General features: G+C 40.4%; 1 pseudogene; it reads right to left on the minus strand.

Annotated features, from left to right (window-relative positions):
• Positions 1-2,323: 2,323 nt before the first annotated feature.
• On the minus strand, positions 2,324-2,421 carry LOC120105829 (small nucleolar RNA R71; annotated as a pseudogene).
• Positions 2,422-25,112: the final 22,691 nt, after the last annotated feature.

The following is a 25,112-nucleotide window of genomic DNA, read 5'->3' on the forward strand; positions in this document are numbered from 1 at the left end:
TTCGAGAGCATCCCCATCTGTTTGCATCCGCGGCTTCCGAGTTTAGACATTCCCCGCGTCCGTGATCTCAGCGTCCCAGCGCCCAGCTCTTCCGTTCGCCAGCATTCATCATCTTCTCCCAGCTCTAACGATGAAGCCCAGCTACGTCAGTTCCCAGCGATTTTCGAGCTTCCACGATCCAAACCTCCTTCCGTCTTCCTCGCAGCATTTCCGCATCTCCTCCCAGCGATTTTCCAGCAAAGATCTGACTTCATCCCAGCATCCGATGCGTCTCAGCCTTCCGAGTTCGCATCCCAGAGCCTCCAGCCGTCCGCGTGTTGATCTCCAAAGCCCAACCATCCCGAGATTCCAGCTCTCAGCGTTGGATCCTCTCAGCGTCCGCATCCCAGCTCCATTTCAAGCTCCATCCGGCTTCATCGCACCGTCCACGTCTGCATCATCCCAAGCGCAAGAATCCCAGCATTTCCGCTTCTTCCGCCTGGTTTTGAATGCGTGCGATCTCCCGTTTCTGCTATGCAACCGTCCCTCCGCATCCGGGATACTCGGCATCTCCACGTATCCTGTGGGATTAGGTACCAATCGGGAGATATAAGAGGGCTCTCGGCTGGCAAATGGGGGTGGGGGGGGGGGGGAAAAGTTCATTCGAAAAAAAACAGAGAGGCTCGCTCTCATTCAAAGAAAAGAAACAGGACCTCCCCTGTTTCCAAAAAGAAAAGAAATAAAAAAAAAAGAGATTTCTTTTATGTTGATGGACGGCTAATTTCTTAGGGAGGGAGATGGAGGAACCTTTGATGTATTGCTCTTTGAAGTAAACTCTAAACTTTTGCCTTGAATGAATTATATTTACTGATAAGTTTTTGATCCATGCATAGTTATTTCGTAGATAGCACTTTAATGGATTATGATTATTGATATATGGATTGCTTTAGTATTTGATTCGTCGTAGACGTAGAAAGCACGACGAATGCTTTGAAATTGAGTTCATATGTTCATGAAATATATACCATGATTAGATCTATCCTACAATTCATTTTTAATCAAGAACCATAGAGTTTATTTCTTAGATGCAATATCATCAAGGGGGATTCCAGATCCCTACCATCTTTATTTCATAGAACTTTGTTTATTGATATATTATTTTCTGCTTTTAATTTCTGAAATTAAAACATAATTTTGATCCATAAATTTATTGAATTAATTAATCTGAAATTATACTAAGTAATCTCATACATATTTCGTTCCCTGAGGATTCGACCTCGGACTCCCGAGAATTTACTACTTGTGCGATTCTCCTGCACTTGGGAGAACAATTTTATTTTTGCATCAAGTTTTTGGCGCCGTTGCCGGGGAACGGCTGATTTATTAGTATAATTTTAGATTTAATCAGTATCTTAGTATTTAGTCTTTTTCTTTCAAAAAAAAAAATCTTTATTGCTGTTTTTTTTATTCCCTGCACAGTCTGCATCAAACTCTGATATCTGAGTAATCCACCATCTGATTGCACTCAAATTTCGTCGGCTGCTGTAGGACACATGTTTCTTTCATCTGAACGGTCTAATTGATATTCTAATACTTTTACGACCATTAAATTAATACAAACTTTGCTGCTGTCTGCTTTGAATTTTTTGTGTTTAATTTTTTTGTTTAGAATCAGAATTTTATTATCATCATATCTCATTAACCCTTGTTGCTACTTGAAAATTGATAAGAACTTTAAGAAAAAATCAAGGGTAATCATTAAAAAAAAAATAATAAGAAACAAAAAAAACAAACAAATAAATAAACTCTGAAATTTTGTATGCTAGGTTGGAATAGGGACAACACTGGACGTCTGAGTCGACAACCTTTTGACAATTCCTTAGATCACATTACTGAAACTTTTTTGTAAAATCTCAGATCTGGTGAGATGGCTGATGATGATGTAGGAAGTCACCATGGTAATGAAGGTAGACCCCCAGTTATGACACTTCGACAATACTTACATCCCACTAGGACTAGTCAACCTTCATGCATGATTATTCCTGAAAATGTAGGACACTTTGAAATCAAACCAGGAGTAATTCAATTGCTGCCAAAGTATTATGGAATGGAATCTGAGAACCCTTATCTTCACCTTAAGGATTTTGAGAAAATTAGCATCACATTTAGAGTGCCAAATGTATCGGAAGATGTCCTTAAATTAACCTTGTTTCCTTTTTCCTTGAAGGATAAAGCCAAAATATGGTTGAACTCCTTGAGACCAAGATCGTTAGGTACATGGCATGATATGCAAAGAGAATTCTTAAAAAAATTCTTTCCCGCACAAAGGACTAATTTTTTGAAAAGGCACATTAGTAATTTCCAACAAAAAGACCATGAAACATTTTATGAATGCTGGGAGAGATTTAAAGATTTGCTACTCTCTTGTCCTCATCATGGGTTTGAAACATGGAGAACCATTAGTTTCTTTTACGAGGGATTGTCTCCACAGTTAAAATAATTTATAGAGACTATGTGCAATGGTCTATTTTTGGAAAAGCAACCCGATGAGGCATGGGACTATTTAGACTCTCTCGCAGAGACTGCACAATTATGGGATACAGGGAATAGAGTGAATAAACCTTTGCCTAAGCCTACTAACATTGGACATGGGGGCCTTTATAACCTTAGTACTCAAGATGATATTCAGGCTAAAATGGCAGGCCTTACTAGGAAGGTAGAGAAAATTGAACTTAGAAGGATTGAACCCGTCAAGACCGTAGAGCATAACAACGAGTATTGTAGGATTTGCGAGATGCCTGGCCATCTCACCACTGATTGCCCCACAATACCTGCATTTAAGGAAGTCTTGCACGATCAGGCTAATGTTATGAATACATATCAAAAATCTTTCAATAATCCTTTTTCGGGTACTTACAACCCTGGATGGAAGAACCATCCAAATTTCAGGTGGAGGAATGACCAACCTCAACAAGTATATAACCCAACTCCTCCACCTCCGCACCCTCATTATGCACATGCACCCCCTCAAAAATCCAGTCTCGAAGAAACTTTGCAATCTTTCATGCAAGGTCAAGCTAAAATCAATGATGAATTAAGAAATCAACTGACAACGCTGACCACTGCTTTAAGTGCTCAAGAGAAAGGTAAGCTACCAGCTCAACCACAACCTAATCCTCAAGTCTACGGCGGTAGCAATGCATCATCTTCAACTTCGCATAAAGAGCAAGCAAAGAGTATAATAACTTTGCGAAGTGGAAAAGTTATTGACCGACCAGTCCCAGAACAAACTCAAGCCATACCTGATTCTGACCCTTTAAAGACAAAAGAAAAGGATAATGAAGAAACTGAAGCACCAACATCTACTGAAAAAATTGAATGTCCTTTTCCTGCACCATTTCCATAAAGATTAAAGCCCTTGCAAAAGCTTGAACCAAACTCTGAAATTCTTGAGCTTTTTAAGCAAGTAAAAATCAATGTACCTCTTCTTGATGCAATAAAACAAGTGCCTTCCTATGCAAAATTTTTAAAAGATTTGTGCACTGTCAAGCGTCGTTTAAATGTCAAGAAGAAGGCATTTCTGGCTGAAAATGTGAGTGCAATTTTACAGCATAACATTCTTCCTAAATATAAGGATCCAGGTTGCCCAACTATCTCGTGCATCATTGGCAATTTTAGGATTGAGCGAGCATTGCTAGATTTAGGAGCGAGTGTGAACTTGTTGCCATATACGGTATATGAGCAACTCGGTTTAGGTGAGTTGAAGCCAACAACTGTCACCTTACAATTAGCTGACAGGTCAGTGAAGGTCCCTAGAGGAATTATCGAAGATGTGTTGGTCCAAGTAGACAAGTTCTATTTTCCTGTTGACTTTATCGTACTGGACACACATCCGGCTTCCAATTCACCATCTCAGATTCCAGTCATCTTAGGATGCCCATTCCTTGCAACTTCTAATGCATTGATCAATTGTAGGAATGGTGTCATGAAGCTTTCTTTTGGCAATATGATTTTGGAACTGAACGTCTTTAGTATAGGCAAACAACCCAGTGATCATGAAGAAAGTAAAGAAGTTGAATGGGTTGAAACCATTGCGGAAGAATATCTGTTAAAAGAAACATTTACTGAATCGGCCGACAATGGTTTGATAGATTGGTATTCTGAAGGTACTACTGATGATACGGTCCCACCTACTTTAGATAACTCGGATGTCATGATGGTCAATGGGTGGAGACCGAGAATAGAGGAATTTGAACATTTGCCATCTCGAGAAGCAAAGATAGTACCATCCCATGAACAAGCACCTAAGCTCGAGTTGAAACCTTTACCGAAGGAACTCAAGTATGCCTTTCTTGGATCCGATGACACTTTTCCTATAATCATCTCATCTGATCTTGATCATGCCCAAGAAAGAAAATTACTTGGTGTTCTAAAGAATCATTGAGGAGCTTTAGGGTGGTCTATTGCAGACTTGAAGGGGATTAGCCCTTTAATTTGCACGCACTGGATATATTTGGAGGACAATGCCAAAACCACAAGGCAAATGCAACGCAGGTTGAATCCTACGATGAGAGATGTGGTTAAAGCAGAAGTCCTCAAGTTGCTTGACGTGGGTATTATTTACCCAATTTCCGATAGCAAGTGGGTAAGTCCTACTCAAGTCGTGCCCAAAAAAGCAGGTCTGACGGTAGTCAAAAATGAGCAGGGTGAGTTAGTCCCGACTCGTGTCCCCACGAGTTGGCGCATGTGTGTTGACTATCGAAAATTGAATTTGGTCACTAGGAAAGATCACTTTCCCTTACCCTTCCTAGACCAAGTTTTGGAAAGAGTTGCAGGACATAATTTTTATTGTTTTCTCGATGGCTATTCCGGATACTACCAAATCGAGATTTCACCAGAAGATCAAGAGAAGACTACTTTCACTTGTCCTTTTGGTACATTCGCTTTCCGTCGGATGCCGTTCGGGTTATGTAATGCACCTGCAACATTTCAAAGATGCATGCTCAGTATTTTTGAAGACATGAACGAGAAGTTTTTGGAAGTGTTCATGGATGATTTTTCTGTTTTTGGCGATTCTTTTGATGATTGTTTACTACATTTACAAGCTGTCTTAGCTCGGTGTATAGAAAAGAACCTGATACTGAATTGGGAGAAATGCCACTTCATGGTGCCAAAGGGAATTGTCCTAGGACATATTGTTTCATCGAAGGGCATGGAAGTTGATAGAGCTAAGATTGACTTAATCGCCAAGCTACCTGCACCCAAGACGGTTAGAGATGTTAGATCATTTTTGGGTCATGCCGGATTTTATAGGAGGTTCATCAAGGACTTTAGTGTCATAGCCCGACCATTATGTAACCTCCTATCCCTTGATACACCGTTCAATTGGACTGAAACCTGTCAAGAGGCATTCGAAAAGTTGAAGTCTATGCTTAGCACTACACCCATCGTGCGACCACCCGATTGGTCATTACCTTTTGAGATCATGTGCGATGCTAGCGACTATGCGATAGGAGCTATCCTGGGACAACGCAAGGATAATAAGCCATATGTCATTTACTATGCAAGCAAAACTTTAAACGATGCTCAAATGAATTACACCACCACCGAGAAGGAATTGCTTGCAGTAGTATTTGCATTAGACAAATTTTGCTCTTATATCCTTGGTGCTCCTATTGTTATCTTTACGGATCATGCTGCGCTAAAATATTTGCTAGATAAGAAAGAGGCCAAACCACGCTTAATACGATGGATACTTTTACTCCAAGAATTTGACATCACTATCAAAGATAAAAAGGGAGTAGAGAATGTGGTTGCTGACCATCTATCACGGCTAGTTGTTCATGATTTGGTGCCACAGTTGCTCATCAAGGACTCGTTTCCTGAAGAGCAATTGTTTGCACTTTCTACTATGCCATGGTATGCTGATATTGTAAACTTTCTTGTCACGAACCGGATGCCGGAGCATTGGGGATCGAATGATAAGAATAATTTCTTGCGTGAAGTAAGAAGTTATTATTATGATGCCCCCTATTTGTTCAAGTATTGCAATGATCAAATCTTTAGAAGATGCATTCTGGATCATGAGATACAAAGTGTACTCTCTTTTTGTCATGCCAGTGCTTGCGGAGGACACTTTGCATCTAAGAAAACAGCAGCTAAGGTGTTACAATGTGGTTTTTATTGGCCTACACTATTTAAAGATGCCCACGAGTTCTGTAGGACATGTGACCCATGTCAACGTGTTGGAAGTATAACTCGTAGGCAAATGATGCCTCTTCAGCCCATTACTGCTATTGAAATTTTTGACATGTGAGGCATTGATTTTATGGGCCCATTTCCACCGTCTTTTGGATATGAGTATATTTTAGTTGGTGTTAAGTATGTGTCAAAATGGGTAGAAGCTGTTGCCTGTAGAACTAATGATCACAAACCTGTTTTGAAATTTCTTAAAGAAAATATTTTTTCACGGTTTGGGATGCCCAAGGTTATAATTAGTGATGGGGGAAAACATTTTTGTAATAAACCTTTTGAGATCCTGTTACGAAAATACGGTATCACCCATAGAATTGCAACTCCTTATCACCCGCAGACTAGTGGCCAAGTAGAGTTAGCCAATCGGGAGATCAAACGAATTTTAGAGAAAACGGTGAATCCATCACGTAAAGACTGGTCTTTAAAACTTTCTGACGCATTGTGGGCTTACCGTACTGCTTATAAAACTATTCTTGGTATGTCCCCGTATCGGCTAGTCTATGGAAAAGCATGTCATCTACCTGTTGAAATAGAGCATAAATCGTATTGGGCCATTAGGAAATTAAACTTTGAATTGTCAGATGCTGGTTTCGCTAGAAAATTACAATTAAGTGAATTGAATGAAATTCGTCGGGATGCGTATGACAATGCTAGACTTTGTAAAGAACGAATGAAAATTAGGCATGATAACTCAATTCTAAGAAAATCTTTTGAGCCTGCACAAAAGGTTCTTTTGTATGACTCTCGCTTACATCTATTTCCTGGAAAGTTACGATCAAGATGGACAGGTCCTTTCATTGTAAAAACTGTTTTTCCACACGGGGCAGTTGAAATTGAGAATCCACAGGATGGTCAAATTTTTAAGGTAAATGGACACAGATTAAAACCTTTTCTTGAAAATTTTGCAGATGAAGAGTACTCCTTTTCCTTGGGGGAGCCTTCTTATGACTGAACATGAAGGCCAAGGTATGTGTATATTAGTTAGAATTATTATTTTTTTCTTTTATTTCTAGTTTTCTTCTTATTTTGTAGGTCTTTTTTTTCTGAAAATCAACAGCTCAAGGTATTCTTCTTCTCTCTATTATTTTCTCTATTGTCTCTCATATATAGTTTTCTTGCATTTTTTTTACATTGAGGACAATGCAATGTTTAAGTTGGAAGGAGGGAAATATCTTGATCCAAAAAAAAAAAAAAAAAAACTTATTTTTGCATTTGATTTATTCTATTACTTTCTTTTCTGAGCAAATGCACATGTATTTTCATATTGAGTGTGTGCAACTATTAAGGCAAGGAACACATGCATACTATGACTGATCAGAGACCTATTATTAGATCCCCACACGTGTACTTAATGACAATAGGAAGGCCTCAGGAGTTCATATTTGTTAACTGCATTTTTGTTAGCCTTATCCATAAAAGAAGTATGAGTATCATTGTTCGTACCATAAGGTTCAGGATTTGGTTTTCACATAAAGATAGAGGTTGAATATCCCGACTAGATTACTTAGGTGCCTTATGATCCGACTTTGGTTGACCTATAGTCACGGTGCAGTCACATATATAATAAAAATATATATATGGTTCAGTCTATCATTTCTTTTCTTGCATAATTATTGTTCAAAAAAAAATACTTATGATGACAAGTCTGGCCTCGTGGCGTAGTCTGGTTCGAGTAATTAAGTCCGAGGGGTGTTTCACCTAATGTCTTGAGCCAACTGGATCGGGGGTCATTGACTGAAAGCTCGCTACATGGACCTTACTAGAGCCTAATGGGGTTGGATAGCTGTAGTTGTCATGTGTATTGAAAAAAAAAAAATGAAATAAAAATAAGCATGAATGAGTTGGTTAGGCTGAACCTAGTGACATGTGGTAATGGCTGGTTTGACTCCATTGTATTGGACCTCTGTGTACCCGGGTTGTTTAGTTGAGATTGATAGCTCTTTCTTTACATGCGAACCATTCTTGACAAATTTAGACAACATGTGATATTCTGAAAATTTGATGGATCAGGTTCTAATAAATTGTAGAAAATACTTTTGAACTTGAGTAGTGCACCTAAAACTCAGGCGGTGCCCTGTTGTGGTGGAGGTATTAGTACTCTGAGAAAGTCATGCGATTTGATGCACACTACACTTTTATATTTCCTTGCTTTGACAGTTGCCATACTTGAAAATATATATCGATTAATTACATGTGTATTAGCTTAGAATTTATTTCACATTTTTTTATTATGATCTCATGTCATGTTATATCATGTATGATGTTTGTGGGTAGCATCCCTGAAAACCCTCACGAGACAACACTCGTCCACTAGGGTAACCTAGGGATTTAACGGCTTGTTGCACGTGCTAAGTGCAATCGTGATTCCTACGAAAGTGAGTACTTATCTTAATTTTATGCAATTAGTTCTAATAAAATATCAAAGGTTAAACCACACCTTTTGTACTCTCATTTTATTATTTGCTCGTTAATTGCTAGAGACTAGCAATAAGCTAGTTGGGGGGTGTGATGAGAGCACAAAAGTGCGATCTACACATCACTTAAATTAGTATTATTGCTAACAAATAATGATAGAAGTGTTGTATTAATATTTTATTTTTGTGGGGTGCAGGTGATCGTAAATCAAAGTTAAAATGCGCATTGAGCCCGAAAGATGCATCACTGTAAGTGACCAGCCAAACATTCTGGATTGTTTCCCAGTCGTCACCCCCGCATCATCAGCTCGCGTCCACTCCAGCGTCCGTCTGAGTCCGCTTCTTTCGAATCTGAGTTCATCCGTTCGCGTCCCAAGCTTCACAAGAACCGAAGTCCCAGCTTCTCCCTGCGCCCCGACCTCATCCAGTGCAGCCATCTGCAAGCATCTTCAGCCGAGCCCGTCACACGATTCCAAATCTTCTCCTAATCCATTCCGAGTCCACGTGTTCAGCCGAGTTCCTAGCATCCTGCGAAGCATCTCCGCGTCCGATTCTTCTGGATCCTTCTCCCCACCGGCGTGTCATCCTTCCGTTCGAGAGCATCCCCATCTGTTTGCATCCGTGGCTTCCGAGTTCAGACATTCCCCGCGTCCGTGATCTCAGCGTCCCAGCGCCCAGCTCTTCCGTTCGCCAGCATTCATCATCTTCTCCCAGCTCTAACGATGAAGCCCAGCTACGTCAGTTCCCAGCGATTTTCGAGCTTCCACGATCCAAACCTCCTTCCATCTTCCTCGCAGCATTTCCGCATCTCCTCCCAGCGATTTTCCAGCAAAGATCTGACTTCATCCCAGCATCCGATGCGTCTCAGCCTTCCGAGTTCGCATCCCAGAGCCTCCAGCCGTCCGCGTGTTGATCTCCAAAGCCCAACCATCCCGAGATTCCAGCTCTCAGCGTTGGATCCTCTCAGCGTCCGCATTCCAGCTCCATTTCAAGCTCCATCCGGCTTCATCGCACCGTCCACGTCTGCATCATCCCAAGCGCAAGAATCCCAGCATTTCCGCTTCTTCCGCCTGGTTTTGAATGCGTGCGATCTCCCGTTTCTGCTATGCAACCGTCCCTCCGCATCCGGGATACTCGGCATCTCCACGTATCCTGTGGGATTAGGTACCAATCGGGAGATATAAGAGGGCTCTCGACTGGCAAATGGGGGTGTGGGGGGGGAAAAAAGTTCATTCGAAAAAAAACAGAGAGGCTCGCTCTCATTCAAAGAAAAGAAACAGGGCCTCCCCTGTTTCCAAAAAGAAAAGAAATAAAAAAAAAAGAGATTTCTTTTATGTTGATGGACGGCTAATTTCTTAGGGAGGGAGATGGAGGAACCTTTGATGTATTGCTCTTTGAAGTAAACTCTAAACTTTTGCCTTGAATGAATTATATTTACTGATAAGTTTTTGATCCATGCATAGTTATTTCGTAGATAGCACTTTAATGGATTATGATTATTGATATATGGATTGCTTTAGTATTTGATTCGTCGTAGACGTAGAAAGCACGACGAATGCTTTAAAATTGAGTTCATATGTTCATGAAACATATACCATGATTAGATCTATCCTACAATTCATTTTTAATCAAGAACCATAGAGTTTATTTCTTGGATGCAATATCATCAAGGGGGATTTCAGATCCCTACCATCTTTATTTCATAGAACTTTGTTTATTGATATATTATTTTCTGCTTTTAATTTCTGAAATTAAAACATAATTTTGATCCATAAATTTATTGAATTAATTAATCTGAAATTATACTAAGTAATCTCATACATATTTCGTTCCCTGAGGATTCGACCTCGGACTCCCGAGAATTTACTACTTGTGCGATTCTCCTGCACTTGGGAGAACAATTTTATTTTTGCATCAACTGTTCATATGAACAGTGTTTGAGATGACACTGTTCATATGAAAAGTGTTACATAAAAATACTGTTCATATGAACAGTGTTACGAAAAATATACTAATGTTCACTGTTCTTCTTCTTCCTCCCACAGTGTTCCAGCCGGATCAGCCTTCCCGAGTCCCTGCTTCGTCCGCAACGCCCGCGTCTCCAGCATCCCAGATCGCCTTCCATTCCGGCGGCCGTTCCGAATGCAACACCTTCCATTCATGCCATATCGCGGTCAGCCTTCCGCATCAGGCATTCGTCCACGTCGCTGCCAGCGCCATCCCCGCATCTTCACCGCGTCCATGCCACGTGTTGACCCCCTAATGGATTTTGATGAATACAAAACACTAGAGTATAATTCTCTCTATATTAACAATTTACTTGAGCATTTCAGGTGTTTAACTTAGAATATTGTTAAGAATTGTCAAGGCATGTTCCCATATTTTTCAAGGATTTATTGAAGATTTTTTGAGATGAAGAAAATGGATCAGGGGCAGCCGAGACGTCTCCGGTGTGTTCCAGAGACGTCTCTGGCACGTAGAGGAGAAACTGGCACGTATGGAGACGTCCCCGGTACCTGCCGAGGCGTCTCGCAGGGTCGGAGTCGACTCCCGGCTTTCCGGAGTCGACTCTCTCAGAGACGGTAGAAAGGCCGATTTCAAGAGATGCGCGCGAGTCGTCTCCGAAGGACGCAGAGTCGTCCCCACGCATAAAGCACAAACATCCCGAGACGTCCCCAGAAAGCGCGGAGTCGAGTCCTCTCAGGGATTCCAGAGGACTTGTTTTTCGTTGATAAAACTTCGGAGTCGTCCCCAACGTCGCGGAGTCGTCCCCATGCATAAAGCACAAACATCCCGAGACGTCCCCGTAAAGTGCCGAGCCGACTCTCTCAGAAAAATAGAAAAACAAGTAGTCGAGCTGTTCTTCTTCGGAGTCGTCCCCAGAAAGTGCCGAGTCGACTCCAACATCGTCAAAAGATTTTTTATACAGCCGAGACGTCTCTCGTTCAAGCGGAGACGTCTCCGGAACGCCTGGGACGCGACTGACACACTTTTGCAGGTTTGTTTGAATTCCAAACGGTCATATTTTTATGTCTAACGGATCTATTGCTTGTAGGACTATAAAAAGGAGCTTTTAAGTGCCTTTAAACAACTTCTCACCAACCAAACACAAGATCATTCAAGAGAGAAGAAAGAGAAAGAGGTTCAAGGGAGTTAGTGCTTTCAAGAGGAGAAATCAAGTGCATTGAAGTCTTCCTCATCTGATTTCGTGCTCATCTACTCACTCCCACTCGGCAATCAAAGCTCGCATTCAAGCCTACGTGATCCACATCGGAAGAACCACCATCATCCACGCTTTCAACGGCAAAAAGGGTTCTTCCGGTTTTGTTGTTTCTCATTGTTCTATTTGCTTTCATAAGAGCTTTTAAATCCTTGTAAAACAATCAAATATTGTGCTTGTTCCACTCAAGGGACTTGGAACAAGGGATAGGCGTCCCAAGCCTAGGTTAAATTGGGGGATTGTAGGGTTCGTTGTTAGCCCGGGGTAAAACAACGAGTTGGGTAGTTCACTCGAAAAACTACCGGACTGTAATCGCTGATTATAGTGGAAATTCTCAAAGGTGTTTGGGGAGTGGATGTAGGAGCAGTATAAGCTCTGAACCACTATAAACCTTTGTGTTTGCGATTGACTGTGGTTACAACTTTAGTTTCACTTTTGCACATACACTTGTGTGTTTTCTTTTAATTAGACAAAAAATTTTTAAAACACCCAATTCACCCCCCTCTTGGGTGACCATTTCTGGGCAACAAGTGGTATCAGAGCAGGTGCTCTGTGTATTCTAGAAGACCTAACCGTCTTTGCCAAAGATCAAGATGGCAATACCCTTCAACAATGTTCCTGCTAAGGGGCAGGCTACCAATAGACCTCCACTCTTCAATGAGACAAATTATTCCTATTGGAAGACTAGAATGAGAATCTTTATTCAAGCACAAGATTATGCCTTGTGGAGGGTTATAATCAAAGGACCACACGAACCATCTCACATAGTAAATGGCGTTCAGGTTCCCAAACCTGAGGAGAATTGGGATGAGAATGATAGTAAGTTAGTTCAACTCAATGCTAGAGCCATGAATTCATTATTTTGTGCTCTAGATGTAAATGAGTTTAATAGAGTCTCCACCTGTAGTTCCGCCAAGGAAATATGGGATAGGCTTGGAGTTACCCACGAGGGTACTAATCAAGTCAAAGAATCTAAAATGAACATTCTAGTTCACAAATATGAGTTATTTAAAATGGAACCCAATGAAACTATTTCATGCATGTTCACACGCTTCACTGATATAATAAATGGTCTAAAGAATTTGGGTAAATCTTATACTAACTCAGAACTTGTGAGAAAAATTCTCAGGTCCTTGCCAAAAGTTTGGGAAGTGAAGGTCACGGCGATTGTAGAAGCTAAAGACCTCAACACTTTGGCACTTGAAGAACTATTAGGCTCATTGATGATGCATGAGCTCACAATGAAGCAACATGAAGAAGATGTGCCAAAGAAGAAGACAATCGCCCTCAAGGCTACTTCAAGTGCTTGTGAAGAAGAAAGCAGTGAAAGTGAAGAAGAAAGTGAAGATGAAGACTTGGGCTTAATAGTAAGGAAGTTCAAAAAATTCATGAGAAGAAAGAAGACCTTCCCAAGAAAGAAGTTTGGAGGGAGAAATGATTGGAAAAAGGAAAAAGAAAAAGAAAGAGACCCAATCATATGTTATGATTGCAAGAGACCAGGACACATCCGCTCCGAATGCCCTCAACAGAAGAAGCACTATGGAAAGAAGAAGAAGAAGGCATTGAAAGCAACTTGGGATGATAGTGACACATCCTCCTCCGAGGAAGAGAAGGATGAGACCGCCAACTTGTGTTTCATGGCATTCGACGACGATGAGGTATGTCAAAGCTCAACTACAGCTTTTACTTTAGAAGAATTATATGAAGCTTTCCAAGAACTCATGAATGATTGTGGTATGTTAGGAGCAAAAAATAAAGAACTAAAGGCCTCCAATCAAAAACTAAAGGATGACATTAAAAACCTATTGATTGAAAAGGAGAGCCATGAAAAAGATAGCATCATTGACCTAAAGGATAAAAATTCAAAACTTATCATTGAAAATGAAACGGCAAAAACACTCATTAAGGAATTAAATCTAAGAGTCAAACTCCTACTCAATAGTAATACTTCACTTGCACAAAATGTTGAATCCCTTAAAAATGATAAGGAAGAATTAGCTAAAGAAAATTTGAACCTTAAAGATGAGCTACACAAGTATAAACCAATTGTGCAGAAATTTACACATAGCTCGAAAAAATTAAATCTTATTCTATCTTATCAAAAAACTGTTTTTAATAAAGCTGGATTAGGATACAAAACTAGCAAACAACAAAAATATCTAAAGAACTTTTTTGTAAAAGCAAAAGATGACAAAACTGAAAAACCTACATGCTTTTATTGTGGGAAAAGTGGACAAAAAGCTTATTCTTGTATTCAAAGAAAGATTCAAACCAATAAGAACACACTTGTAAAGGGTAAAAATACAACTAAAATGTGGGTGCCTAAGGGAACCAACTACACTAACCAAGAAGGACCCAAGAAAACTTGGGTACCTAAGAGCTTCACATGACTATTTTACAGGTATGCCTTGCAGCCGGGAGCAAAAAGAGAATGTGGTATCTTGATAGCGGTTGCTCAAGGCATATGACCGGTGACAAGAGCCTTTTCGTCACCTTGAAATCAAAAGAAGGAGGAGTAGTCACATTTGGAGACAATGCTAAAGGTCAAATCATTGGCGTTAGTAAAATCTCCATATCACCCTCCTCATTTATTGACAATGCATTGTTAGTTAATGGATTAAAACATAATTTATTAAGTATAAGTCAATTTTGTGACAAGGGCTTTAAAGTGTCATTTGAATCTTTTCTGTGCATAATTAGTAGTCCAATTGACAATGAGATCATACTTATGGGACATAGACTTGGAAATGTTTACATGGTAGACCTTGATGATCTCACCATGAAGGATGGCCAATGTCTTGTAGCCACAGATGCCAAGGTCAATGAGACTAGCTGGTTATGGCATCGTAGGTTAGGGCATGCTAGCATGGATTTAATTTCTAAATTGATTACAAAAGATCTAGTCAAAGGACTACCAAAAATAGACTTTGAAAAGAACAAGATTTGTGCCGCATGTCAACTAGGGAAACAAACAAGAAGCTCTTTCAAATCTAAGAACATAATCTCAACATCAAAACCCTTAGAACTAATTCACATGGATCTATTTGGACCCACTAGAACTGCTAGTCTAGGGGGTAAGAAGTTTGGTCTTGTAATTGTTGATGATTTTTCACGTTTTACATGGGTTTCATTTCTTGCCCACAAAGATGAGTCCTTTTCCGCTTTTATCAAGTTTCATAATAGGATTTCGAATGAACTTAATCTTAAACTAAAAGCAATTAGGAGTGATCATGGTACCGAGTTTGAAAATCAGCATTTTGAAAAATTTTGTGAAGAAAACGGTATCAATCACAATTTTTCGGCTCCTAGGACACCCCAACAAAATGGGGTGGTAGAAAGGAAGAATCGCACACTAGCAGATATGGCTCGTACCATGTTGTGCGAATCGGATCTACCAAAGTATTTTTGGGCTGAAGCAATCAATACTGCCTGCCATATTTTAAACCGTGCTTTAGTTAGATCTATCTTAAAGAAAACACCTTATGAGTTGCTGAAAAATAAGAAGCCCAATATAAGTTATTTTCATGTTTTCGGTTGTCGCTGCTTTATTTTAAACAATGGAAAGGACAATCTAAGTAAGTTTAGTGCTAAATCAGATGAGGGGATCTTCTTAGGTTATTCCTCATCTAGTAGAGCATACAGGGTCTTCAACAAGAGAACTCTCGTTGTTGAAGAATCCATTCATGTTGTTTTTGATGAAGCTAATGGAGATTCTTCTAGAAAAGAAGAAGATGGTGATGCAGGTATACTTGAAGACAGAATGAAGGAGTTCTCCATACAAGACAAACAACTTGAAGATGAAATCAAGGAAGATACAATTCAGCAAGATGGAGAAGATCAACCCCAAGCAAGAAATCAAGATCTTCCGAGGGAATGGAGGTATGCATATGGTCATCCAAGGGATCTAATCCTTGGTGACCCTTCACAAGGGGTAAGAACAAGATCCTCTTTAAGAAATACTAGTAATTATCTTGCATTCGTTTCACAAATAGAGCCTAAATCACTAGAGGAAGCTGAAAAAGATGAAAATTGGATAAATGCCATGCAAGATGAATTAAACCAATTTGAAAGAAATCAAGTTTGGACTCTAATGAAAAGACCCCCTAATGTTTCAATTATAGGCACCAAGTGGGTATATAGAAATAAACTAGATGAAGATGGAGTAGTAATAAGAAACAAAGCTAGGTTGGTAGCCAAAGGCTACAATCAGGAAGAAGGCATAGATTTTGATGAAACCTTCGCTCCTGTTGCTAGGTTAGAGGCTATTAGACTACTTTTGGCATATGCATGCTTCATGGATTTCAAACTCTATCAAATGGATGTAAAAAGTGCATTTTTAAATGGTTATATAATGGAGGAAGTTTATGTAGATCAACCTCCAGGTTTTGAAAACCACTTACATCCAGATTATGTCTTTAAATTGCATAAGGCATTGTATGGACTTAAGCAAGCCCCTAGGGCATGGTATGAAAGATTAAGTAATTTTCTAACTGAAAATAAGTTTAAAAGAGAAAATGTAGACAAAACACTCTTCATTAAAAGAAAAGGGAATGACTTATTGCTTGTGCAAATTTATGTGGATGATATAATTTTTGGTGCTACTAATGATAGTCTTTGTCAAGAGTATGCTAAGCTTATGCAGGGAGAATTTGAAATGAGCATGATGGGTGAGCTAAACTTCTTCCTTGGGCTACAAATAAAACAATCAGAGGAAGGCATCTTCATCAGTCAGTCCAAATACATCAAGAAAATGTTGGAGAAGTTCAAGATGAAGGATGCAAAGGAAATCAGCACACCCATGGGCTCAAGTTGCAAGCTTGACAAAGATGAAAAAGGTAAAAGTGTAGACTGCAAATTGTACAGAGGTATGATAGGGTCTTTACTTTACCTTACTGCTAGTAGACCAGACATATTATTCAGTGTTTGCATGTGTGCTAGATACCAAGCATGTCCTAAAGAATCACACTTGCAAGCTGTTAAAAGAATATTCAGATATCTAGTAGGGACATCTAATGCAGGCTTATGGTATTCTAAACAATTTGATTTAAATTTAATTGCTTATTCCGATGCTGATTTTGTCGGGTGCAAACTCGACAGAAAAAGCACAAGTGGCACGTGTCAATTCTTGGGTGCTAACTTGGTTTCTTGGTTTAGCAAGAAACAGAATTCAGTTGCCTTGTCCACAGCTGAGGCTGAGTACATTGCAGCCGGAAGCTGTTGTGCCCAAGTTCTTTGGATTAAGCAACAACTTGAAGACTTTGGTATCAAAATGGACAATATTCCAATTAGATGTGATAATACAAGTGCAATTAATTTAACAAAAAATTCTGTCCAACACTCTAAATCAAAACACATAGAGATTAGGCATCATTTTATAAGGGATCATGTGCTGAAAAATGATGTATTGATTGAGTATGTATGCACTGAGAATCAATTGGCCGATATCTTTACAAAGCCCCTTTGTAAAGATAGGTTCAACTTTTTAAGGAATGCCTTGTGCTTGTATGATCCTAGCAAATAGATTGAATTTGTAATGCAAGCATGAATTGATTTCTACACTATAGCTTGAATGATTTAATTTGTCAAGCATATGCAATGCTTTGTAAGCTCTAGAGATACATGTGAATGCTACTCAAACTAATAATACACTTCAAGGTCACATATAGCAAACCTAGTGCCTAATAAGTGAAAACATGAATCTATCAAAGTTAGATGACGAATTGTTTGACTTTCCGGAGGATGGTTACCCTCTCTTGGACTCTTCATGGAGATATTTTCAGAGCCTATTCCATAGGCATTCGAAATTTGGTCAAACATTCCTCATTTCAATATTGATAATTCAAAAATCATTGTCAAACTTTTATAGAATGTATTATTAAGGGGAAGGATCACAAGCAAGCTCACTTTATATTCGCCAAAAGAAATTAAACGAATCATTGAGATTAAACAAAACAAATTGGGAGAAGATAGGAATCGTTCTGAAATTTTTCAGTGCCGGAGACGTCTCTGGCAAATCATAGAGACGTCCCCCCGGCGAGACGTCTCGCATTAGTCGCGGAGACGTCTCGGGGATAGAATGAACTTTTTTTTTAAATAGGTCGAAACAGCTCGAGCCGTCCCGAGCTGCTTTCCTTCGTCCCCAACGAAACCCTAAACCCTAGCGTCCATCTTCTCTCCACCACAAATCGAACCGAAATCTCTCCCCATTTCTCTAGATTTCCAATCAATGGCACCTAAGAAAGCTAGGCGTACGGGTGGGAGGCGTCCTAGGGTGACAAACGACGAGGAACGGAGGGAAGAGTCCTCCGCGCCGTCTCCTCCGGTTGCTCCGCCAACCGTGACCCCCTCCTGTGCGAATCGCACAGTAACCACAGGTAGATACATTGATTTTCATTTCCTAGCTAGTGAGGGGTTCTCTATTAGAGAGAGACTCCGTGCCCAAGGTTGGGAATACCTATGTTCCCTAAATATGTCAACCTATCCTGGCCTAATGAGAGAAATCTTTAGCAATTTGGCCTTAGGGAGCTCGGGGTATACCGGATATGTCCGAGGCACATTGGTAGAAATCAATGAGGACATCTTATCTAGTGTGTTACAAATACCCAAGTACGGTGAGGCTCCGACCTCACATCCCCAAAGGGAAGTTGCCTTAACTTTAATCCTAGATAGAGAAGACTGCGGTCCTCTTGACATAATCAAGTCCCAAGACCTCAATGCTAAAATGAGATTGCTTTTGAGCATAATTAACAAGGTCTTGTTCCCAAAAACCGGTCGCTTCGATTTCATTTCGGAGCGAGACTTAGCCATTATGCACCACATCTTGCTAGGGATTCCCCTAAACCTCCCTAGGCTCATGTTGAACTACATCTCCATATGTCATAGGTATTCCAGATTTAGCATACCATATGGGATGGTCTTCACCCTACTTTTCAAACACTTTAAGGTTCCTATCCCTGAAAATAAGCCAGAGAAACCCTTGAGAAACACTGATTACTACAACGAGAGCACATTACATAGGATGGAGTTTCACAAGAAAGACGGGTCTTGGGTTAAGGTCTGCAAAAGAAAATCCCAAACTATAGAGCCTGAGATCCATCATCAGGAGCCTGTCCACCTCTCTCCTCCATATAGCCCTATGCCTTTTCCAGATCATATGGAGAGCTTTCCTGATGTACCTTCCAGCTCGACTGGACCATCCACTTCCATGCCTCTTCCTCCAGCTTGTGGATCGATGTCCTTATCAGATGAGCAGATGCACACCCTAGCATCTATGATGTGCCAGCAGATGAGGGAAGAGATGAGATCAATAATTTCTGCTGAGTTAGCTCCCATCCGCACCTCACATGAAGCACTCCTAGAAGAATTGAAAGAAATCAAAATTCAGATGGAAGCTATAGGGTCAGAATTGGTTTGTGTGGCAACAAACCAAACTAGAAGATCATGTGAGATACAGGCTGAATTGAAGATCATATCGGATGGTCTTCAAGAGTTGACGAGCCCTGAAGGCAATGTGGGCAGTGTGGCTGCCCAACTTAGAGGAAGGATTGATAGGGCAACTCATGAGTTTGAAGCACTAGTGACAGCTCTCAATCAATCTCAAGGAGATCACTTTAGAAGTCTAATGGATGCAATAAATAGGTTTATAGAGGCTGTTGCTGGGGCTATTGAGCATGGTCGCCGGTGAGGCACAGTTAGTGGACATCTAGGGTTCATCTTTTTGTAAAACCCTAGGCTTATATGAAACTTTTTCTTTTGTTTTAGCAATCAATCCTTGTAATGGCCTTTTTATCCTTGTAATGGCTTCAAATGATTGTAATACCAAATGAATGTCATACCCTTCTTTTTGAAACTTGGTGTATGTTTCTAATTCTGTGATGTGCCATGGAAATGTCATAACATACTTTGAATGTTCAAACTTGACAATGTGCAATCATTTTACTACTTTGCCAACTTGACAATGCATATTAAACAGGGGGAGCACAACTTGTAATAACTGCATTTGAAAGGTCTGAAATGAATTCCAAAATAAAGGGGGAGTAAAATGAATGCTGAATTCATTGATGGAAATCACTGATTGGTTCGTGAATGCTGAATTTTAATAGGCATCGTGTTTTAGGCACCTAAGGAAAATTTGTCCCCTTCATTGTTGATGACAAAAAGGGGAAGTAGAACCAATATATGGATGGAATGCAAAATGCAAAATTTACACTCATACTTGAAAGTTGAATTAGAAAAGATAAAATTGAAGAATATTGGCTTTAAGACAATTGTCTTTCTGGAAAAGAAAGGGGGAGTCAAAAGTATTTAGCTTTTAATTGTTGTTAGCATCAATATTTCATTAATTTACACTTCAACTTGATTCAAATCTAAAAGTGATAGATGGCATGCCAAATTGCTAAAAGAGCTACTAAGATCAATACTTATGCATAAGGATAGAACTGACAGTTGACTATATTGAATTATGCATACTGTATCTAGCTCTAACTAAAACACAATACTTGTACATCTGAACAAATACTGTGTATATGTTTAAATTTTAAATTTTGCATATACTCAGTGTTTTGTCATCATCAAAAAGGGGGAGATTGTTGACCCCCTAATGGATTTTGATGAATACAAAACACTAGAGTATAATTCTCTATATATTAACAATTTACTTGAGCATTTCAGGTGTTTAACTTAGAATATTGTTAAGAATTGTCACGGCATGTTCCCATATTTTTTAAAAATTTATTGAAGATTTTTTGAGATGAAGAAAACGGATCAGGGGCAGCCGAGACGTCTCCGGTGTGTTCCAGAGACGTCTCTGGCACGTAGAGGAGAAACTGGTACGTCTGGAGACGTCCCCGGTACCTGCCGAGGCATCTCGCAAGGTCGGAGTCGACTCCCGGCTTTCCGGAGTCGACTCTCTCAGAGACGGCAGAAAGGCCGATTTCAAGGGATGCGCGCGAGTCGTCTCCGAAGGACGCGGAGTCGTCCCCACGCATAAAGCACAAACATCCCGAGACGTCCCCAGAAAGCGCGGAGTTGACTCTCTCAGGGATTCCAGAAGACTTGTTTTTCGTTGATAAAACTTCGGAGTCGTCCCCGACGTCGCGGAGTCGTCCCCATGCATAAAGCACAAACATCCCGAGACGTCCCCGTAAAGTGCCGAGCCGACTCTCTCAGAAAAACAGAAAAACAAGTAGTCGAGCTGTTCTTCTTCGGAGTCGTCCCCAGAAAGCGCCGAGTCGACTCCAACATCGTCAAAAGATTTTTTATACAGCCGAGATGTCTCTCGTTCAAGCGGAGACGTCTCCAAAACGCCTGGGATGCGACTGACACACTTTTGTAGGTTTGTTTGAATTCTAAACGGTCATATTTTTATGTCTAACGGATCTATTGCTTGTAGGACTATAAAAAGGAGCTTTTAAGTGCCTTTAAACAACTTCTCACCAACCAAACACAAGATCATTCAAGAGAGAAGAAAGAGAAAGAGGTTCAAGGGAGTTAGTGCTTTCAAGAGGAGAAATCAAGTGCATTGAAGTCTTCCTCATCTGATTTCGTGCTCATCTACTCACTCCCACTCGGCAATCAAAGCTCGCATTCAAGCCTACGTGATCCACATCGGAAGAACCACCATCATCCACGCTTTCAACGGCAAAAAGGGTTCTTCCGGTTTTGTTGTTTCTCATTGTTCTATTTGCTTTCATAAGAGCTTTTAAATCCTTGTAAAACAATCAAATATTGTGCTTGTTCCACTCAAGGGACTTGGAACAAGGGATAGGCGTCCCAAGCCTAGGTTAAATTGGGGGATTGTAGGGTTCGTTGTTAGCCCGGGGTAAAACAACGAGTTGGGTAGTTCACTCGAAAAACTACCGGACTGTAATCGCTGATTATAGTGGAAATTTCCAAAGGTGTTTGGGGAGTGGATGTAGGAGCAGTGGAAGCTCCGAACCACTATAAACCTTTGTGTTTGCGATTGACTGTGGTTACAACTTTAGTTTCACTTTTGCACATACACTTGTGTGTTTTCTTTTAATTAGACAAAAAGTTTTTAAAACACCCAATTTACCCCCCTCTTGGGTGACCATTTCTGGGCAACACCACGTATCGCGATCGCTTTCCGCATTAGGCATCTGCCCGCGTCCCCACCTTCTCACAGCAAGCTGTCAGCCCAATCTCCGCGATTAGACGCCTTCCCAAGCGACTTCAAGGGCCTATAAGAGAGGAGAGTTCTCGGCTGGGTAAAGGGGGGGAGGAAATAGAGAGGGAGGAGGGGAGCGCTCGGTTGTGGGCCAAAGAAACAGGGGAAGGGAAGCTCTGTTCCAAAGAAAAAAAAAAGAGAGTTTTGAGTTTGTGCTCTGTTTTCAAACAGAGCACGTTGTTGTTCTTCTTTTTCTTTTTATTTTTTTTTGTTTTATTTTAATTAAGAGCAGTGTTGTTTTTAATTTTAATTAAGAGTTTTATTTGTAACTCTTTCTGTTGCAATTTTACTGGAGAGTATTATTTTAAGAGCTTTAGATTTGCAATTTTAATTTATGTTTTTCACATTCTATAATTTTTTTTTCATGCAATATATAAAATTCTCTCTCATGCAATCTAGGTTCCAGGCTTTAATCTTCTTAATCACTGTTTTCATCCATGCCAAAGTTTTCCTTTGTGTTGCCCAGATAGACAACCCAAGAGGGGGGGTGAATTGGGTTTTAAAATAATTTTGCAATTAAAACATTTGTGGATGACTAATTAATACTTTTGCAAGATGATTAATTAGTTGCTATGTGCTGTGAGTGAAATGTGAGTAAGAGAGAGAGACACAAGCAATCACAAACACAATGTTTTTATAGTGGTTCGGAGCTAATCCTTGCTCCTACGTCCACTCCCCAAGTCTCACTTGGGAATTCACTATAACCCCTCGGATTACAGCCGGTTGTTTTACAAGCTCACAACCCAACTTGTTGTTTTACGAGGTCACAATGAACTCGGTCGGTTTTCCCAGGCTCACCGACTAGAACCACCCGATTGTTTTTCCGGGATCACAATCGAACCCTTATACGTTGGTTTTACCCTCGGCTCACCAACCAACCTCTACACCCTTGATTCAATCCTCCAATTGAATCAAGTGACAAGAAAACAGTTTATAAAGAATACAGGAATAGCTTCTTGAAAAGCAAATATAAACAATATAACTAAAGAAGAGTTAGAAGCCCTCAAACAGATTTTTAGATTTGAGGAAGGAGGCTTCTCGAACTCTGCAATCTCCTCGTGAGTGGGAAGAAGATTTGTTATCAGATGAGGAGCCTTGAATGCGAAGAAGACGTTGGGAGTATGGACTTCAATGCACTTCTTCCTTCTTTCTCTTGTATTTACTCTAGAGAGGCTTTGGTAGGTGAAAATCACTTTAGCTTTGAATGGAGTCTCTCGTTCTTCTTTTGCTACAGTCCTCTGTGGCTATTTAAGCCATTTCCCACGGAAACTAGCCGTTAGACACACTTTTCTAGCCGTTCTGCACATTCTGCACATCCTGACAATGTGTCCGTTGGGATCGGAGTCGACTCGCGCGATCTGGAGTCGACTCGGCTGTAGCAGGAGTCGACTCATGCTTTTCTGGAGTCAGCTCGGCAACTGTTCCAGATTTGAATTAAAGTGGTCTTCTCGACTGGGAGTCGACTTGACTTAACCCGGAGTCGACTCCCCAAAGTCTGGAGCTGACTTGGCATTTTTGGAGTCGGCTCATGCCAAGGAATCCATGGATGTATTCTTCAACTTGGCTCACTCGAGTCGACTCGTGAAATCTGGGAGTCGACTCGGTGCTCAGAGCCCGAACTCCCGATCTTCTGTCTTTTGGCTCGTCCAGTCTTGGAGTCGACTCGAACTGTTCTGGAGTCGACTTGGCTCTCAGTATCCGGAAAACAGTTCTTTGTCTTTTTGGAGTAGCGCTGCCTTGGAGTCGACTCGAACTTTCTTGGAGTCGACTCGCGTCTCAGAGACACAAATACTGTCTTCTGTCTTTTTGAGGTCACGCTGTCTCGGAGTCGACTCGGCCTTTGCGGGAGTCGACTCGGCCCTCAGTGTCCGAAAGTTGCTCTCTGACTTTTGCCTTGTATTACACTGAGAGTCGACTCTCACTTTCTTTGGAGTCGACCTGCCAACCATCGGAGTCGACTCGCGTTCCTCAGGAGTCGACTCGGCTCTCAGGGTCCGAAGACTGCTTTCTGACTTTTTGTCTGTAACTCCCTGGAGTCGACTCTACCCTGGAGTCGACTCGGCTAGCATCGGAGTCGACTCGCGCACTTCAGGAGTCGACTCGCTGACAGGTTCTGAGTTGGGTCTTTCTGTTTGTCTGTCTGTTCTTAGTCGGAGTCGACTCATAATATTCCGGAGTCGACTCGAGCCTGTGCCAATGCTTCTGATACGCTTGGAGTCGACTCGTAATATCCCGGAGTCGACTCGAGTCTCAGACTTTGGTTCATATAGACTTCTTAACTTATCCAAATTGTCTTGAACCAAATCTAGAGACTCTTAACCATAAATTTACAAGATTTTCACTGAAACACTAGATTGAATTCATTAGTAAACATAAGATATACTCAAATGCTTTGAGCTCATCAAAATCAAATAGGGTTACAATCAATCACTCCACAATCTCCCCCTTTTTGATGATGACAAAGCATTGAGTATATGTAAAGTGAATTGCTCAACCAAAAAGGAAATTTACAGTAAAATTTCAAAATGAATTCAAGTGTCTAGTTATTTGATTTATCTAAAACTGAAAGGTGTGAAACAGTAAATTTTGAAGTTAAAGCTCCCCCTTTTATTTGGAATTATATAAGCCTTCATATCATGCAATCAATTGTTTGGCTTATATATATTTAATGATTTTGCTTTCTTAAAAATTCAGATTCTCCCCCTCAACATATGCATTCAACTTTGTTTTGATTCTCTGAATTTTCTTTTAGTGCATTGAAACTTTTGAATTGAAATTTTTGGTTTTTAGAGGGAAAATCTGTCAATTTGTTTTAAGAGTTTTTTTTTGATTTTCATTTTGATTCCTTTTACATATCTATTAAATATTTCTCCCCCTTTTTGTCATCATATCAAAAAGGAGGCAAGCAGAACACACAAGCAAGTAGAGATCAATGTGCACAATATTGAAGAAAAGCTGCCTACTCATTGTATTGATGTATATGTAAGTACATTTGTGAATACAATAAGTAAAGCAGTAAGTACATGTCAAGATAAACAAAATAAACTAGGGCTTCCTC

Source organism: Phoenix dactylifera, chromosome 15 (assembly GCF_051530095.1).
Source record: "Phoenix dactylifera cultivar Ajwa chromosome 15, Ajwa_hap1_PhDact_Kaust_v1.1, whole genome shotgun sequence".
NCBI classification, from domain to species: domain Eukaryota; kingdom Viridiplantae; phylum Streptophyta; class Magnoliopsida; order Arecales; family Arecaceae; genus Phoenix; species Phoenix dactylifera.